Consider the following 20,909-nt stretch of genomic DNA (forward strand, 5'->3'; position numbering starts at 1 on the left):
GTTTTTGTTTTTGGGCCACACCTGGTGACGCTCAGGGGTTACTCCTGGCTATGCGCTCAGAAATTGCTCCTGGTTTGGGGGACCATTTGGGACGCCGGGGGATTGAACCGCGGTCAGTCCTAGGCTAGCGCAGGCAAGGCAGGCACCTTACCTCTAGAGATACCTCGTCGGCCCCCTTTTATACTTATTTTGTTTATCTCAATAATAATTTTAACTCTTTACCCATATAAAGTTTTTCCAAACGAGTCATCTAAATTTTTATAATAAAATTATGAAAAAGACAATGTGAGAACTGAGTGGCTTTCTGCAATTAAGGACAGAAGCCATAACAGGAGTCTGCTGGCATCATGATCATGGACTTCTTACTTATAGACAGATAAGAAATAAATTTCTATTATTTAAGTTCACCACAATCTGTTTAAAGCAGCTTGCTGGACTTTGCTATGGAAACAATTATGTTTTATTATGAGACACCTAGTAGTAACTCTTCTTTAGTCCATAACATGGAATTTGTCCTAAGCCTAACATGTATGAAATAGGCTTGATTTGAATAATTTGCACCTAAGCAACAAAACCCAGATGGATATCAAAAGATGTCAGTAGGGGCTGGGAAGGTGGTGCTAGAAGTAAGGTGGTCTGCCTTGCAAGCGCTAGTGTAAGGACGGATGACGGTCGATGCCCTGGCATCCCATATGGTCCCCCCAAGCCAGGGGCAATGTCTGAGCGCATAGCCAGGAGTAACCCCTGAGCGTCAAACGGGTTGTGGCCCAAAAACCAAAAAAAAAAAAAAAAAAAAAAAAAAGATGTCAGTAGAGTGAAGGTAGAAGGAACAGCTGAGAACAGGAGTTATGACAGTAATAGTATTTTGCTTAAATGACCTGCTTTGGGGATGATTTAGGACTGGGGAGACTATGTGTGAGACTATGTGTTTGTGAAGCTATCTCTACTATCTCTTTTTTTGTTTGTCTGGTTTCGGGCCACACCCAATGACGCTCAAGGGTTACTCCTGGCTGTGCGCTCAGATATTGCTCCTGGCTTTAAGGACCATATCGTACTATGGGGATCAAACCGCGGTCTGTCCTGCATCAGCCATGGGCAAGGCAAACACCATATTGCTTGTGTCACAGCTCTGGTCTGTCTACTATCTATTGGTGATTCCACTTCTCTGTGTTGTTCATCAGGAAATGTGGTAGTTGATGGTCCTCACATATCTCTGAGAATGCATATGGAGGACAGTGCTGGGAGCACCTCAAACCTCACTCACCTAAACAGTTGACTGTACCAGAGTACTAAATACAAGTTGAAACATAAAAATTTGTGCACATTTCATTGACCTGCTTTATTTTGTTCATGTGAGCAGAGTTATTTCTCATGTGCTATATAATAGTTGAGGGCTAATTATCAGTGTGACTCCATAGTGATACTACCAATCTCCTTCAGACCGTTCTTTCAGATTGCCTCGGCAAATTACAAATTAGAATGTTACCAGCTCCTGGTTGGTCATTTAGTGTTTCTTGTTAAAGAGTCTAGGGTTTAAAAGATTGTGTATTTGAGGAACATAGGTAATTCTCTGTCACTAGTTGAAAACATAGGATTGGGGGTTGGTAGCTTTGAATTGGACTTCCAGCTCCACATTGTACATATTCTGAACCATCTCTCCCCCAGCCCCATGAAAAATGCTTGTCCGTGCGTGTGTGTGATCCTTTGTCCCCAAATGGGCCTATTTTTATTTCTCATGGTTGACATTGTACTATTATCTCATCAGAAGTACCGAATAAATACCATTATGACTGACCTTGTGTCTTTTATGCAGAAAAAAAAAAGAAACATAGAGATTTTTTGTGGTCATTGTGCTTAAATAAAGGTATTATTAAAAAACTAAAAAGATTTATAGGTCTACTCTTTTTTTTTTTTTTTTTTTTTTGGTTTTTGGGCCACACCCGGTGATGCTCAGGGGTTACTCCTGGCTATGTGCTCAGAAGTCGCTCCTGGCTTGGGGGACCATATGGGACACCGGGGGATCGAACCGCGGTCCATCCAAGGCTAGTGAAGGCAAGGCAGGCACCTTACCTCTAGCGCCACCGCCCGGCCCCCTATAGGTCTACTCTTAACAGTCTGCATTCTTTTTTTCCTCCCTCAAGGGCATCTGACCTTTATTATTATTATTTTAATAGATTTATTGAAATGAAATTGTCATGCAATAAACTTAAGCAAGCATAAACAATGCATTTTTATATCTTTTGTATATATTTTATATACAAAATATACACAACATATATTTTGTATATAAAATATATAAAACATATATGTTTTATATGTATGCTTTTCTCACAATCACTATCACCAAGAGAGTGTGAAGTATTAATTAAATTAACAAGAGTTTTGAATGGTGATGGATGATGGTGGATGGATGGTGACGACTTTCTCGGCCTGCCTGTTGCCTGCAGCTTCTTTGGCCTGGCTAGTCTGAGGGTTCAGGATAACGGTGAGGAAATGACTCACAAGCTGTCAATAGAAGTCAGGAGACATGAAACTTTATTATATAAGGCTCTAACCACCCTATGTGGATTCTAAGCTAAACAGTCTCTCTGCACCCAACGGTCTCTCATCTCTCCATCCTGCTTCCTCCTGTTGAGGCTTCTCCTGCTGAATCTCTCTCCTTCATCCCTCTCCCAGGCCTTAATTACCAGCCTTAGGCCCTTTCCAGCTGTGGGACCATCAGGTAAGATTAGCATTTGGCCTGGGGAGAAGTTTAAATTAATGAGTCCTTAATGCTAATGGATAAAGGTGGATGGATGGTGAGGCCTTTCTTGGCCTGCCCAACACCTGCAGTTTCTTTGGCCTGGTGGATCTGAGGTTTCAGGATAATGGTGAGGAAATGACCCACAAGCAGTCAGTAGAAGTCAGGAGACATGAAGCTTTATTATTAATGGGCCCTAGTCACCATGTGTGGCTTCTCAGCTAACCTTTTAAGCAGCCTCCATCAGCTGCCCTGCATCTAATCCTGTCTCTTCTCTTTCCCTGCTGCCTTCTCCTGAGGCTTCTTGCTGAATCTCTAACTGAAGCCCCCTGTTATACCTCCCCCAGGCCTTAATTACCAACCACAGACCTCTCCCAGCAGTGGGAGGGTCTCCCTCTTCAGGTGAGCTAGGCAGGAAGTTGGGGGGATGGGATAACATCGTGAATAACTTCCATTGTTTAAACCAGCCAGTTGCTGTATTTTGTTGTCACTGCTGTGGAAAGCCAGGGTACACAAATTTCTCTTGCCCTGTGGGACCTTGAGCTTGGCCCTATTGCCAGGAACTACTAATTTTCTTTCTGTGACTATAGATAAAGCTGGCTCTTCATAGAAGTTTGTATAAGCAGAACAATGTAGGCAGCATATATTCTTTCTTTAATCTTTTTTTTTTACACAACACAATCATTTTGAAATTCATCTATGTGTATAAACCATTCCTTTCTACTGACTCACTCGTAGAATGCCTGTAGCAGTGTACATAATATTCTGTGGCAGCTATTTTTGTTATTCCCAATTTGGACTATCTCATACAAAACTGATGCACATTTAGGTTCAGATCTTTCAGGGGGGCTGATCTGAAATTGCTGGGCATCCAGTGCTGGGTATCAAATCCAGGGGCTCATGCCCATAGTTTGTGCTCTATCATTTGTACCATAGCTACAACCCACTTTTAAGCCTTTGGTTTGGATGTAGGTATATATTTAATTTCTCTTGGATTAACACCTAGAAGGTGTTATGTGTGCCAATATAATTGGTGAATGTTTAATTGTTTAAATCAAGAGGCAACATTTTTTCAATGTGCTGATTCCATTTTCTGGTCCTATCAGAGTTATGCCCTGTATCCACTGAGAATGTTTTTTTTACATCATAGATCTAGCCAGTACTTCTAGGAAACCTGCTGGCTAGCTAAGGCAGGGTGGGGCAGGAAGAACTGGAAATACAATGAAGGAATTTTAGTTGGGACAGACTCATATACCTGCTCTATGAACTCTGGAGGTTTTGGGTCTCCCTAGCTTCTCTCACTGCCCTGTAAACTCCATTCTGTGACACTTCTTAGAGTCTGCAACTTCTGGCCATTTGTTATTCCCTATTGTACTTCTTTAGATCCTACAGTTGCTTTCTTTGGTTTATTTTCATATAGATAAATTTCCAAAGATGTTGAAACAGTCAGCATTTCCACTAGCACTGAATGAGGGTGTCTTTTCCCCCACATCCACACCAACACCAACATTGGTTATTTTTGTTCTTTGTAATGTCTGCCAGTCTCTTGGAGTGGAGTAATATCTCATTGTTTTGATTTGCATTTTCCTGGTGGTAAATGATGCAGAACATTTTTTCCCCACATAACTATTGGCCATCTGTATATGCTCTTTGAGGAAGTTTCTGATCATCTTTGTTTTTTTGGATGGAATTGATTATTGTTTTTATTTTCTCCTGTGCTCAGACATCTTGCAGACAATGAGGAAGCCAAGAAGCAGGCTGCATGGTTAAGTGAGGAGTAATCCCTGAGTTCTGTCTGGCGTGTCCCGAAAAGCAAACAAACAAAAGAAAAAGAATTGATCCACAGAATTTAGTTGGGGGGGGGGTAGGGTTTGAGAGGGAACGGTGTTGGGGTCCTTGTTAGAGGAAGGCTGTGATGAGTGCAGTGTTGAAAATATGTGCATGAAAAAAACATTATTGATAGTACTGTAAACCATTGAATCAATTTTTTTTCGGTCACACCCATTTGATGCCCAGGGGTTACTCCTGGCTAAGTGCTCAGAAATTGTCCCTGGCTTGAGGGGACCATATGGGACACTGGGGGATCCAACCTCGGTCCTTTCTTGGCTAGCGCTTGCAAGGCAGACACCTTACCTCTAGCGCCACCTCACCGGTCCCATTGAATCAATTTTTTTTTATTTTGTGGTTTTTGGTCACACCCGGCAGTGCTCAGGGGAAACTCCTGGCTCCATGCTCAGAAATTGCTCCTGGCAGGCACGGGGGACCATATAGGAAGCCGGATTCGAACTGATGACCTTCTGCATGAAAGGCAAACACCTTACCTCCATGCTATCTCTCTGGCCCCCATTGAATCAATTTTTAAAAAAGAATATATAATTGTATACTGAATGCCTACATTGTTTTTAACACATCATTAATATTCAAAAACATCTTTGCATTACAAAGAAAGTAAAAAAAAAGAGAAAACGTTTTCCTTAGATATCTAAGGTAAAAGCAAAGCTTTTAGGGATATTAGAAGAGCTATATAAGAAAGGACAGAATATTGGGGCCGGCGAGGTGGCGCTAGAGGTAAGGTGTCTGCCTTGCAAGTGCTAGGCAAGGAAAGATCACGACCGTGGTTCCATCCCCCGGCGTTCCATATGGTCCCCCCAAGGCTGGGGCAAATTCTGAGCGCTTAGCCAGGAGTAACCCCTGAGCATCAAACGGGTGTAACCTGAAAACCAAAAAAAAGAAAGGACAGAACTCTTTGAAACAGTGCCATATATCAAATATCAAAGTCATATCAAATACATTACTTCGTTATAGCAATTAAAGATTATATTATAAGTCTATGATATAAAGTCAATAATAAAGATATGATTATGTCGTAAAGTCTATATCAAATACATTACTTCATTATCGGAATATTTAATTCCTATAATCTTTACACCTCAGCATAGCAGGAAATACATATTTTAATTATTTTCCTCCCTTTGTAGATGAAAATGGAGAATTGACCCTAGTTCGGTTTTAACTTGCATTTTAAAAAATCCTTCAAGACCCGCTACTTTGAAAGTTGTCCTTCCCCAGAATCCCGCCAATTCCTTTGGCAGCAAAGTCTTCTGCAGTAGCTACAAGCAAGAGACCAGGGACGAGATGTGTGTGCGCAAAGCTGACGCTGGGGGGCAGTGTGTCCCCGCTAGTGTCTCCCTGGATGACTGAGCCTTCCCAGCGCGCAGATTCCTTCCTGCAATCTCTTGGGATTGCCCCCAATTCAGTAGAAAAAAATGTAGGCCCAGGGAGCAGCAATGGCGTCCTCTGTGATCCTGAGCGAGGCTTCCGGCCAGGGCAGGACACTGTAGCCAGACAGACAATCCTGCTTTAGACCTCCTGGGAGTCCTATGGTCAACCTGACCACGGAATCTCCAGTTTAATGTTTGTTTTGTTTGTTTTTATTTTGGGGCCACACCCTACAGTGCTTAGACTCACTCCTGGCTCTGTGCTCAGGACTCTCTCTCCTGGCTTTGTGGCCTCTGGCAGTTGTTGCTATATAGACTTTGCTTCAGAAGACTCAGTCCTTTGTCTTCCAAGCAACAGAGTTAGCAGTTATGGCATCTGGGTGGACTGTGACTACCACCCAGATCATGGCTGTGCCCACTTCCTGAACTGCACCACTCAGGCCATGGCTGTGTCTGTTGCCAGGCCAGCACGCCTATTCCCAGGTCGTCTTTTGGAGGCCTGAAGTAGCTGAGGGTTAGCTGGTCTGGGGAGCTTGTCTTTTCACTAAGAATGATGCTAGGATATTGCTCAACGTCCTGTAAACCCAGTGGTAACCCTGCTCTCCTTGGAAGGTGCTCTGGGGTGCCCTGCCCTGTGGGCACCTCCCTAGTGATTGCTCACGCCTAGGTAGCACCAGCTGCTGCTCTTGTTGCACGGTTCTAGCAGATCATAGGAAGGATGGGTCCCTGCTGGCACCCCCAGACCTTTTTTTTTTTTTAATCACATCATATCACATTATATCACCAGGCAGCTTAAACTTTTCAGTCTCCTTTCATGGAATTGGGTGAAGCTGGAAAGGCTGAGTGGGCTGGGGCTTATAGGAAGCCCCAAGGACCTGATTCTATTTCAGGTGGGCCACCCTGGGTGTGTGTTGGATTAACCAGGTTCCATCCTATTCAGGATATGCTTGTTACTCATTGGTCAGAAGCACCTTTGGATGAAAGCATCTTTTGGATTGGTGCCTTAGACCACCTGTACTCCACCCCAGGGTGTGGTCTGGTGCCTGCTAATAAAAACCCTGGGTCTCAGGAAAAAAATTCTTGCGGTTTTGGTTTTTCACCACTGAGCTATCTGCTTTTTAGGAGTGGAAGGCTTGCATGTGGGAATTCCTGAACCTCTTTTATCCCCTTAATAGTGTGTGGATTATTTTCTGCGTCAGCGTTTGCTTCCAGACCCGCATCTCTCCAATGCCCTGGATTTGGAACATGAGGCTTTTGCTTCTCTGTGTGTTTGGCTCACTCCATGGTGGGCAGGGCAAGGCTTTTGTGCTTTGTTCTTTAGTGGTTGTTGGGAATTTTGCTCAGCAAAGATCTACCCCATAGATTCATAGCTTAGGCTATAAATCTATGAAACTGGGCACATTTTCTTCTTAAAATCTTTTCCCCTTCTGACTACAGAGTTAACACTTTGGAAGGGAGTGTTTGTGGGCTACACCGAACAATGCTCAAAGCTTACTCCTGGACCAATGTGTCGGTGTTGCACACTTTAAGCTGCCAGCCTGCTCACATGGTGCCAGGGCATATGCTGCCTGCACCACTCCTCTTAAAATGTGAACTTTTCTACTTTCTTGCTTTCATGGTAGGTTGTGTTCCAGAGGTCCATCTTTGTAGAAGCCCTTGTTCTCTTTTGATTGTGTTACTCTTTCCCTTTCTTATCTTCTCCCTCCCTTTCATTAGAACCTTCAAATATTTTTTAAAAATTTTATTTTTTTAACTTCACTGCTTGTCTCCTCTTAAAACTTCTGTGAGAGAAGGTGGTGGACCTGAAAGGCCTGGGTAAGAACTAGAACTGTCTTCCTTTCCTGCAAAGAGCAATTCCTCACTCCAGCCTGAGTCCAAAGCCCCCCCCCACTCCCGAGAAATTAGGTTGCAGTTATCAACTCCCATGTTGGGCAGACCAACTGGATGTCAAGTTCAGTTTTTTTTTTTTTTTTTTTTGGTTTTTGGGCCACACCCGGTGACACTCAGGGGTTACTCCTGGCTATGCGCTCAGAAGTCGCTCCTGGCTTGGGGGACCATATGGGACGCCGGGGGATCGAACCGCGGTCCGTCCTAGGCTAGCGCAGGCAAGGCAGGCACCTTACTTCTAGCGCCACCGCCCGGCCCCGTCAAGTTCAGTTTGATGGCTGTCTAATGTGAATGAATGATAGGATTTAAGGTCTGTGCTGTGCAGGACTTTATTGGTCCTAGATCTCCTAGCCATTCTTGGTGGTAGAGGTGGAGAGAGAAAAAGCAGCAGATTTCCTTCTTAGGATGCTACTTCTCTCTTCCCCATTTCATATAAGTCACTTGGTGATCTCCATTAGTATCATAATGATGATCTATGAACAAATGGTGAATGAATGTACAATACCTGTACAATACCTCACATTTCTTCTGTTTCCCACTAAAGGGCTTTTTCAGGCTCACATGTGGCTTATTTCCTGCTTCTCTTGTCTCCCCAATTCTGGGGAGAGTGTTGTAGTAGGTCTTTGTCTGTTATGACCTATTTTTGTTTTGTTTTGTTTGTTTTGAGGACCATAACTGGCCATGTACAGGGCTTTCTCCTTGCTCTGGGATCTGGGGCCCCTATGTGGTGGCAGAGATCAAATCTGGGTCAGCTGCATGCAAAACAAATGCCTTACCCTCTGTACTATTTCTCAGGCTCCTGACCTAGGCATTTTTTTTAGGTACATGGATACATTTTTGGTTTGATTTACAGAAAGTGCTTGTTCATCTGACATTCTCTGACAATGAGATAGACAGAATCCCACAGAGGCAGCAAGGGACTCCTGTGGGCATCTACCACAACCTTGAAAGTCCCTGATTGTGTCATTGTAGACATACTACCTCTGTTGTTTGGTTACATGGTGTCCAGCAGGCTTTCTACTTCAAAACTATAGTTTTCCCCTTCATTATGATTATCTTTGCAAATATCCTATGTGTTAGACACATTGCACATTTGAAAGAATGTGAAATATTAAGTAAGAGGAAAGGAGAAAGCTAATTTCTTCACTGTTTTCAAGTTGAGTGTTGGTCCTCTGACTTGCATGTGGGCTGTCTTTAGTTGTAAATTCTCTCCCCTGTTGGAAACTCTTGCAGCTAATATTCCTCTCCTGCTCTGTTCCTCTGGAGACATCATGGATGCTAACCAACTCTCAGTTCTTGCAGTAGGATGGGGTGCATGGAATTGGTGAAATGCTTTGACTTATCTAGAATTCAGCTATGGGTGCCTCAAGATGGGAGAGGAGAATAAAAGCAGCTCTTCCTCAGAGATGGCCTCCTTACTGGAGGATTCTAGAAGGGCCTTGGGCCAGTCTTGATCCTTCAAATGCCATCAAAGAATTTGGTCCTTTCTACTCAGCCCATTGTGAGATCTAAGAGGAGAGTTTGGAAAGCAGGTAGTAGTTAGCTGACCAGCAAGGAAATGACTATTTTAGAATTAGCCAACTGGGACACAAGGAAGCAACTGAAGGACAGACCACCCGAACTTGAAAGCCACAGACCCAGGGCCAGAGTGGCAGGGGCAAGTTTATCTTTCAGATCTTCAAAACTTGCTTCAGGACATGAGTGATGCTTGAAGCCTGGGGGGGTGGTGGTGGTGTGAGGTGAGCTTCACCTCACAGTGAAAAGCAGAGATAAAGAGCTGGCCTTCTCCCTCCACAGAACTTTCCTGGTAAGGTTTAACCTCCTCATAATCCATCCTCCACACAGCAACCAAGTGAATTTTTAATCTTTCTAATTAAAAAAAATTTTTTTTAGTGGGGCACACCTGAGTGCTCTGTACTCAAGACTTATTTCTGACAATACTCAGGAGACTATATAGGATGCTAGGGATACCTGAGTAGGCTGAATGCAAGGCAAATTGCTCTCCCTGCTATACTGTCTGGCCCCAAAATGATTTTTTTCTAAAGCACATTTAGACTAGTCACTTCCTTAATTGAAACTTTCCAGTGTCTTTCCATGGAATTGGGGCCCAGTGCTTTGTCATAGTCTTTTGCTCCTGGATTGGCAATGTTTGTAGACTACTGAATAGAAAAGAAAAGAAATAACTGAGCAAGTACCCAAATAAAATATCCACCTAGATCCACTAATTAAAGGTCACATCCTCTTCCATCATACCTTCCTCACTCATCCCACTCATTGTCCCTTTATTACTCGTGGACTCTCCAATTTATCCTCACTTCTGGGAATTTGTACTTGATTGGAAGGTTCTTCCTCAGATTTTGTTTGACTTCAAGACATTTAGGTGGGAGAGTGTGGTAGGAAGGGGTCAGGAGTACAGAGCACAGTGCAAAGAGAGGTGATGAGGCAAGATCATAAAGCTCAAGTGGTGCACAGGTGGATAAGTGAGATGGGTGAGGGTTGGAAAGTGCTAATCTGAATGGGGTCTCAAGAGGCCAGCTGTCTTGCTTGGTGCAGGAGGCCCTGAGGTGGTGAGATGGGGGATGATGGTGGCTGACTAGTCTCATGAATGATGTGCGAGTTGAGAAATCAGAGGGACTCTGAACTGGGGTGATGGGTAGCTAGCTGCAGTGAAAAATGGATATGCAGAACTACATGAAAAGATCTGAAGGGAGATTAAGTGGGTTTTGATCCATATTAGCCATAGTGGTTAGATGAATAAAACTCACCCAGTGAATTTCACAGAATCACAGGAGTGAATGTTGTCCAGGGTGATCACTAGGAAGTAATGAATTAGGGAAATTCTCTGGAGTAGAAATGGGTGTTGGCCGGTGATGCAGGAACCAGCATCAAGTCTTGCAGTTGAAATGGGAGGAATATGGCAGCTTTTAGATGCTGGGCGTAAAATAAAATCAATGCTGAAATGAGAGATTGACAGATGGGCATCTCCAAGTTTAGCTTTAATTTTTGAAAATGTGAACTATCAGGGAATGTCATGCTCAGTGGAACAGAGTGCCTGCATAGGAGGGAACCAGTTTCAAAAGTTCTGTTCTTTTTGCCTTAATGTTCTGTAATGTAGACAAATGTGATCAGTACTGGCTCTTCCATTATCAGCCAGTTGGGCTCTGCAGTCTGGCACTGCCTTCTTTTTCATTCTTTTCTTTGGGTGGTGGTGGGCAGGCAACACCAGGAAGTGTTCAGGGTTTACTCTTAGCTCTGTGCTTAGGGACATACTCCAGGGACTCTATTCTGTGCTGGAGATTAAATCTGAGTAGGCAGTTTGCAAGATCAACAACTCATCCTTGTATGCAACTCTTGCTTCATCATCCTCATTTCTGCTTCCTTTTCCTCAGGAAGCTTTCTCCTAGTATTCTTGGCTATTTCTCTTTTATTTGGGAAGTTTGCTGAGCCTTGGAATGAGGGAGTGTTTCTAAAGAGCGCCTATACCTCCCTCTCCCACCTGAGGCCATTACCCATCTGGCCACCTTGAACACTTTGAACTTAGCTCACTATTTGAGGTTTCGTCTATTGGCTGCAAACTCTGGTGAGGCAGGTTTGTCTGAAACTTTTCAAGGATTTTTTCCCTCTTCTGCTCTGCTCAGCTCTAGGCAGCATTACTTTGTTCCTCCTGGCCGAGGTGCAGGCCTCTTTCCAAGAAACTCCTCACTTGGGTGGTTTCTAGGTGGCTTCTTCCCCAAGGCTCTATATAGTTGTAAAAATTGCAGCTCAGATATGCCACATTCAGAAAATGCCCCTCTGGGGCTAAAGAACTTCAAATCTCAGCTATCTCTGTGTGGGGTTCTGTTTTTACTTAGATTTGATTTGATAATAATCAAGTTTTTGATGCTTTTAAAAGATAGAAAAACATACCAGAATTTCTTGCTCCATGCCCACCCCCTATCAGTCCCCTCTATCTGGTTGGTTAGGTTTAAACTAGCCAATTGTATGTAGTATTGGAAATCTTAGCAACCTGAGACTATCAGGTCTCTATTGTCACATGGTCTTGCATCCTATCTGTCATGCAGGAATAGATGATGAGGCTAAATTATGTTGCTTTAAATGGGTTGAACCAGGCAGCCATGGTGTTCCATGAGCTTAGAGATGAGACTGAACCCAACACTAGTGCTCCTGGCAAAACTCAGCCAACAAGCCAGATAGTTCAATGCTTGGGCCCAGCCTTGAGGGGCAACTTTGGCAGTTGTAGAAGATCACCAGAACCACAGCTGGTTGTGTTGTGGTTTGGACGCAAATTTCTCTGCATTAAAAGCATCTTGACTCCTGACCTATCTCCCTGGATAGTGACTTTAAAAAAGTCACTTTCTGTCACTTCTAAACTTACCATAAGACATTTCTAGTGATTTGTTTGAAAGAAGAGGTACTTTACTCTATGGGTTTTATAGGAGTGATTTCTGAGCGCATAGCCAGGAGTAACTCCTGAGCGTGACCAGGTGTGGTCCAAAAACCAAAAACCAAAAACAACAACAACAAAACAAAAAGAGCTTAAAATGGATGAGATTCCTTCTCCCAATCCTTATCTATGGGAATGAAACAAATTCTAACAAAGGTTCTAAAGCCCAGGATTTCCAACAAGATTCCATAAAATATATTTCACCTCAATATAGCCTGAACCCTATTTTAAGAAGTTATTCAATCCTAGAGCATTATTATATTATCATCATTGTTATTACTGATTAGAGCAAGTTCCAGTTATTCCTATAATCTGTAGACTAGGATGGGCTTCTTTTTATGTATTCAAATGTATGTATACACAGAAATGACTGTGATGGATGAGGAGGACTCAGAGCTATCCTTTTACCTTACTTCTTACTGTAGTCACTGCTTAGACAAATTATTTAGACTGGTGGATGAGTAACACAATTCTGAACTCAGGAAAATCACTTACTGATTGGGTTTTGAACAATTCCTTTAACTGTAGTATCAAATAAAATAAGAGGAGGAGGAATGTCTCCAAAGCTGTCCATCTTAGTGCTATTGCTATTCTTTTTTTTGGGGGGGGAGGGGAGTGACACACACACAAAGATTGTTCAGGGCTTACTCCTGGCTCTGCTTTCAGGAATCACTCCTGGTGGCTAGGGGACCCTATGGGTGACAAGGACTGAATCTGAGTAAGCTGTGTGCAAGGCAAGTGTCCAAACTACTGTTGATTCACTCCCAACAGTGCTATTACTGTCTTACTCTACAGCGTTTTCCTACTTGGGCTGACTAAACCTATATTAGATTTTCTAACGGAACCTGGGTCACTCAAAGTTGAATGGGAAAGGGCTTTGTGTTTGAGAACACATAACAGCCAGTTTGTATTTGAGGGTATAGGTTCATAGTGTGCATGACTTCTTCAAGCTATGTGAAACTTGACAATAGTGCTTCTCATAAAATAATTTAAACTTGGGGGATCACAAACAATAAAAGAGAACATAAAATGTATAGGATTTACATTGTTAATACTATTTGGATTTTAACTCAGTTTTTATATAAGGCAGCATATATACATATATATGTACACACATATATTCCTTTTTTTAGGAAGGAAATTGAAATCTACAGGATAAAAGGAACTTGTGTGAAAAGTGATCAGTGGGACCTAGAGCTTAAACTTCTGCTCTGTCCTGGAAACACTCATATCCTGGAAATCACCACTCTGGGTTAGCTTCCTGCCTAGGATCCTATTTCTATGAGGTTTCAAGGAGTCTTTGATGAAAGAATGTTGCATTTTTCTTCTGCTGCATTAGCTATAAAAGCTCAGTAAATCTTTCACATCATTCCTCTTGGGTGTCCTGGGATTGTGTGGTTTAGGATGATTGTTCACTTTTTGGTTTGGGATCTCCCTTACGAACACCATCATGTGTCAGCAATGAGGATCCTCCTGAGCCATGCACAGAAGTTGAATAAGAAAAATTCCCCCCCCCCCCACAAAAATAGTTGAAAAAAAAAAGAAAAAATTCCCATGGGGGATTCTGTCATATTGGGCACTCAATTTGAATGAAAGATCAACTTTACCCATTTTGGGAGGAAGCATGTGGAACTTGATACCTGATAGTACTAACTTTTATTTTGGTTCCATTTTATGTCTTGACTGTTTTAATTTCTCTCCTATACTCTTCAAATATATTTGAATTATAATATTGTACTTTTCCTTTTTTGGGGGGGTCATATCAGGCTGAACTTAGGGTTACTCTTTTTTTTAAATTTTTTTTCTTTATTTAAACATCTTATTACAAATATGAGGGTTACTCTTGGCTCTGCTCTCAGAAATCACTCCTGACAGGTATGGGGGACCATATGGGATGCCAGTATGTGAAACACCTTCCATCCTGAATTGACTGCATGCAAGGCAAACTCCCTACCACTGTGCTATTGCTTCGGACCTTATAATATTATACTTTTTCAAAGTATGTTGATGTGTGTGTGTATGTGAGAGAGAGAGTGAGAGGGAATTAGAGGGAGAGAGATGGATTGAATCTAGGGACTCAAAATTTGAGGTCACTGTTCTAATACTAATCTACAAAGTTGGCATCAAAATATCGTATTTTATGCATCATAATTAATCACATTAGATACATTTTAATTTTTTTCACATTAGGTACTTTGATAAACAACTTCTTTCTAATAAGTAAAGGAAGAAATCATGAATGAATAAACAATAAGATTAGAATATATGAATAAGTAAAGTTATTAAAGTAATTTTTTTTGCAATAATAAATTTCTTTTTTTTAATTTATTTAAACACCTTAATTACATACATGATTGTGTTTGGGTTTCAGTCATGTAAAGAACACCACCCATCACCAGTGCAACATTCCCATCACCAATGTCCCAAGTCTCCCTTCGCCCCACCCGACGTTATTAAAGTAATTTAAGAACAAAAATATTTTTTATATAATTTTTTTCTTTTTTTTATTATTTTAATTATGACAACAAAGATGCAAAGAAAGAGGACAGGGTAAAGTTACAGTGGAAGCCCAATCACCCATAAACAGAATTCTCGGTAGTCCCATCGATGATATCCCAGCCTTGAACTTTCAGCCAAAGAACATTAAGAAAAACAAAATATTTTTAAAATTTTTTTTATTTTGAACAAGGTGGATTACAAATCTTTCACAGTAACATTTTAGGTACATACTGACATTGAATCAGGGGCATTCCCACCTTCAATGTTGTACTCTTTCCACCCCAGTTCCCAGCATGCATCCCATATTCCCCTCCTTTGACCCCCAGGCTCCTTTGACCCCCAGGTGATCCCCTCTGTACCTAGCTTGTTGTAGATTGGGTATTGATTCTGTTGTTGGTGGCTTTGGATTTAGTGTTTAAATCTGATTTTTTTTGTTTTGTTTTTTTGGGGCCACACCTGTTTGATGCTCAGGGGTTACTCCTGGCAAAGTGCTCAGAAATTACCTCTGGCTTGGGGGACCATATGGGACGCTGGGGGATTGAACCATGGTCCTTCCTTGGCTAGCGCTTGCAAGAAAGACACCTTACCTCTAGTGCCACCTCACTGGCCCCAAGTCTGATCATTTTTTATTTCTACTCAATGTTCATACGACTGTATGGTCTTGGTACCCTCGATTATTTCCCCCCCAATTTGTGAGGCAGAACAAGATGGTTCAAGTTATGTGGTTCTGTTTGAAGGAAAGAAAAAAAGGGGGGCAAAAATAAAACAAACAAAAAACGGGAGGAGTCCTTCAAGAGGCTATAAATATCAATTTAAGAGAAGAAATGGAAAAAGGTAAAAAAACATAACAATACAAAAAAAAAATCAATCAAACAAATAAAAAACCCAAATAGCACCACAGCAATAAAGACAACAATTAAACAATAACCTGGTCCTAAAATAAAAACAAAACAAAGCACACAAAAAAAGAAAAAAATAAACAAGCAGCAACAACAATAACAAAAAAATAATTTGTGTGTGTGTGTGTTGTTGTTTTTTTTTTAATTTTGCATAGGCACCATAAATATTGGGGAGATTAGAAAAGGAATTCTCTTGGCCTAAGAGATACAGGGTTTCTCTGCCCTTGAAGCATACTGTCATGGAAATAGCTACAGGCTCCATACATGCTTTTTTACTCTCCCCAGGTCCATTTGTAATATCTAGAAACTTTCTGCTTAGTTGTGGATGATAAAATCAGGCCTCTGAACTAGAGATCTTGGTATTTGCACAGGTCATAGGATGGAGCTTAGGATGGAGTCTTTTGCACTGATCCACGAATGAAGCCTAGGGTAGTGTCCTTCATTATATTTTCTGAAGTTCTGCTCAGTTGCAGTTGTCTCAATCAGACCTCTGGAATTAGAGATCTTGGTTGTTGTACACATTGTAGGCCAAAGCTTAGACTAGGGTCTTTTTTTATTGATCTTGGGATAGGTTCTTGATACCTAATGAGTTAAGAACTGAGGATAAAGACCATTAATAAGGTGAAATATTGAATTGGGATCGGGTGGTGAAGGGATAGTAGGATTTCTGAAGGGGGGATATTTTATAGGAGGGGCTACATACACTATAGGCATAGATTGTTTACAGTTTAGGCTTGGTTCTCATAGAGGAGTCCTCTCTCTATGTACTCATGCCCACATAAAGACAGACATTAATGATCTATTCTTAAGGTGTAATTAGAGATTGACCCTAATAGGATGGGTCTGAGTTCTTAAGGACTGGTTGAATTAAGATAAATAATTAGCTTAGGTATAGCTTAAGAAAGAGAGGATGGGAGAGCAAAAGATAAGAGAGAGGAGAACTGAAAAATAGGTAAATATAGTAAAAATAAATTAAAAAAATTTAATAAATCAAATAAAAGAGATTGGGTGTGTCGGATTTGGGAGGTTTTCTAGGCATTTCGTCAGTGATTAGGTTGGACCTTGCTAAATGAAGGTTTCAGGGTTAGATAATAGCTGGAGCAGTTTAGGATATACATATGTTTTGCATCTCAGGTACTAAACAATGAGTTAATGAGACCTACCTATGTAGGTTGCTACCCTATGTAGTATTGTCCGCTGCATCTTATGTATCGAAGTTCCTTTCCTAAAGAGAAACTATCAGGGTGGATTTTATTTGACTTAGATTGAATTGATGAGGAGGAGGAAGAAGAGGAAGAAGAAAAGAGGGGAGAAGGAAAGAAGGGAGAAGAAAGAGAGAGAAAGGAAATGTTAATTTGCCCAAACTTGTTAGATGAGTAGGTCCTGTAATTTAAGTCTGTGGTTTGCAGTTGATTGTTTCAGTGGTCTGAATGATCATATGCTTCAGGTCCTAATAGAGAACATAAACCAGAGAAAAAGGGTATATTGGAGTGTTTTATCAAGACATTTTCATAATGCAAACTGAATATGGTATCTAGTATGACTGAGCACCAAGGTGTCAAATTAGGATGCCCATCTTTTGTATCCAAGAATCCCTGTGGACTGAGAAACTGAGAGGTTATTTTATACCTAGTAAGATTAAGGCACTAAAACATATGGTTAGGAAACGTTGCCGCTGGAGTCTCTGGCTTCCAATCATATTCTCACCTGTATGCTGTGTATAAGCTCCCTAAGACATTATTAGAGGCCTTTGTAGTAAAGGCTGATTACATACCTGTTCACTAAACCGTTGTTTCTGTTGTTGCTGGTTTCTTTATGGTATAATGGATAGTGGAGGCTTTGTGTTGTTTCCTCTTCCACTTGTTTTGAACACTTCTCCTTAGTAAATGCTGGACAGACTACAGTGCTTGGAGTTTCTACACTATTAGACTGTTGTATTAAGAACAAAATTGTTTTAATGGGCTGAACTTGTGGTAGGCAGTTTGAAGCTGAAGTCAAATTAATTAAAAAGAAATATATCTAGTAAAAAATTATGCCAAGTGAACAAAAGATTGAAAATCAGGAAAGGGAGAGGGTATTTGCTTGTTAAAGGTCAGGATGAACAAATAGTGTGATGCATGATTAAGATTTCTTTTAAAGGGGCCGGAGAGATAGCATGCCGTTCATGAGGTCGTTGGTTCGAATCCTGGCATCCCACATGGTCACCGGAGCCTGCAAGGAGTGATTTCTGAGCATAGAGCAGGAGTAACCCCTGAGCGCTGCCGGGTGTGACCCAAAAACAAAACAAAACAAAACAAAAAAAAAAAGATGTCTTTTAAAAACATGGGACAAGGGCCCGAGCTGTGCGCTAGAGGTAAGGTGTCTGCCTGCAAGTGTTAGCCTAGGACAGACCATGGTTTGATCCCTGGTATCCCATATGGTCCCCCCCAAGCCAGGAGCGATTTCTGAGCGCATAGCTAGGAGTAACACCTAAGCGCCAATGAGTGTGGCCCAAAAACAGGAACAAAAAGCAAAAACAAAACAAAACACAAAAAAACATGAGACCATTTGATAGATAAAATATTTGAAAAAGGGGCCAGAGAGATAGCACAGCGACAGACCTGGGTTTGATCCCCAGCATTCCCATATGGTCTCCCTTGCCAGGAGAGATTTCAGAGCGCATTGCCAGGAGTAACCCCTGAGCATCACCAGGGTCTGCCCCGACCCTCCCACCCCCCGCCAAAAAAAGTGTGGAAAAAAAAAACTGAATGGGGGCAGTTGATGTCGCATGACCTGTGCTTAGACTGTGCTTAACTTACACTTACTCTTGACTCTGTGCTCAGGGTTCACTTCCTGGAGATGCTTAGGCGAACATATGTGTGGCATGGATGGATTGGAGTTTGACTCTATGCCAGTAAGCACCTTACCCCTTCAGCTCCAAAGAAGTCTTCTTAATCGATGTTACTTGTCTAAATTTCCTATTCTTTAAATAAAATTTCACTAAGTTGACAATGAAGGAAAAGCAATGACATAGAATAGAGACTGAGTTTCACAAAGGTAGAGAAGTGCTGAGCAGGGCATAATGCTCAGGCTATATCAGCAGGGAGGAGGCAAGCTGATAGAGACTGAAATTTTTGTCAGGCCTCCTAGGCAATAGGAAAGTAAGGGAGGGACCCATAAGCCAGGAGAAGTTACCCATTCAGCAACCTCTAGGAAACTACAGGTTTTATTCTGGACTCTGAGAAAGGGGACCCTAGGGCAACAGAGAGGAGAAATTAGAGGATAGTTTGAGACTAAGAAGATAGAATAAAAGTCTTTGTAAAGACTGGCGGTAACTTCAGTTTCTTAATAAACTATCTTTGCTCTCAGAACATCCAAAGGTAGGCACACACTATTGGTCCTGCCCTGTTTAGGCTGAGGCAACAGACCAAAGAAGCTTTTATAGGTATTAAATGATCCTAGAGAAAAGAACTCTCTAAGCTGACAGGGTGACCCACTATAAAAACAAAAAGCTTGTCACCTGAGGGCTCAAAGAAACTGTATCTGCTGAGAAATTTTGACCTCACACAGAGTTTTCAGTCAAACTTTAGCCCTTAAATCAAATCAATTATCCCCAGATCATCAGAAATGTAAGGAATATCATTTAACAGAGGCAGAGTAAAAGAAGCTAGAGAAAATTTTGGAAATGCACAGAGAACAAGAAATAATTTCTCATGAAAGTCTAAAAAATTTCAAGAAATATATTGTATCCATTTGTCAAATCAACCTTGGAGGTAACACAGTGATAAGGATAGGGACTTTATCAGTGGTGAAGAGATGAGGTGTCTGTATATATCAAAACCAGCATGGTCAGCATGAGAGTAAGCAGGAGACCCAAACTATGATAATCAAACTTAAAAATGTGCCAGTTAAGGAGACAGGCTGGAGGGTGAGAAGAACCTGGGACATTGAGGAGGGATGCTGACCTGAGGGAGGATTGCAGATAAAACACCGAGTACTTGAAGCTCTATTACTGACAACTTTGTAAACCAGTGTCTAAATAAAATCAAATAAATGAAAAATTAAAGTCAAATGATTATATCCACCTACACCTCAAAAATAATCAAACAATAAGAATCTTAAAAAATCTTGTAGAAATTTAGATACAAATAAGAATTGACATCAAAGAAAGAACAAAAAGGTAGAAGTGGCAGAAAATTATTAGAACCATAAAACATAAAAACATAAATTAGAAGCTAACAGGGTGTCCAAAAAGGAACAATTCAAAAATGGAGTTCCAGATGAACGAGACATAGAAAATCACTTTTCCAGAACTTTTGTACGAATGACTAGAGTTGTACTGACTAAACCAGCTATCCAACAAAGCTAATTAAATTAAAGTAAAACTCAAAGTTAAATGGAATCATTAGTTCAGTTTTTCTGGCATATTGGCAACATTTCAAGTTTACAGTGGCTCAAGTCATTTGTTTTTTAGCACATGAGCTTGGAGGCTCCAATATCAGAGCCTGCAGAGAACACTTACATCATGGTGACAAGTTCTGTCACAAAGAACTGCTCACAACAAAACAGCCACTAACTTCCCAGATCAACAGATAAAAACACCCATTCCAAGACACTGATCATGAAATATCTCTTTTAAAATTTTAGGCCACCATGAGATTTTATTTATGCAATGTTACACTATCACAACCTCCACCAAAGTGTCTACATCAGTACCCTACCTGAACCTACCATTTCACCTTGAACCTTGCCATGGTAAATTCAACTCAATAGACAAGTTCTCAGGTTCTGTTGACTTTGTCCATTTGTTGTTTCCTTACTATGTTTCATGATGTTCTGCATATGAGGGAGATTGTTGTGTATTTGTCTCTTTTTCTTTAAGTTCACATAGCATGATAATCTCCAGATTCATCTATGTAGCATCAGATTGCATGATTTTATATATTTTTTCTTTTGATTTTTGGCCACCCCAAGTGATGCTCCAGGGTTACTTCTGGTGCTGCATTCAGGAATTACTCCTGGGATGGCTGTGTGCAAGGCAAATCTCTTACCCACTGTACCGCTATACCCTTTCTCTGACTCCACATGATTTCATCATTTCTAAAAGATGAGTAATTTACAATTCCACCCACCCTTTGCCCCTTCATATTTCTGGAAATCCCAGAAAACATATTCATCTTCTACAGCAGTTACCATGTCAGCTTACAAAGCCAGATCCACAGATCCTGAAATTTCTTTCTCCA

The 20,909-nt window shown here is 41.3% G+C and overlaps 1 non-coding gene across 1 annotated transcript; it reads left to right on the plus strand.

Moving 5' to 3' along the window:
* Positions 1-1,317: 1,317 nt before the first annotated feature.
* On the plus strand, positions 1,318-1,446 carry LOC126007729 (small nucleolar RNA SNORA19). The gene has a single exon (XR_007495219.1). It is a non-coding gene; the product is annotated as a small nucleolar RNA SNORA19 (small nucleolar RNA).
* The last annotated feature ends 19,463 nt before the right edge of the window (positions 1,447-20,909 follow it).

The sequence above is a fragment of the Suncus etruscus genome, chromosome 4, assembly GCF_024139225.1.
Source record: "Suncus etruscus isolate mSunEtr1 chromosome 4, mSunEtr1.pri.cur, whole genome shotgun sequence".
Lineage (NCBI taxonomy): Eukaryota > Metazoa > Chordata > Mammalia > Eulipotyphla > Soricidae > Suncus > Suncus etruscus.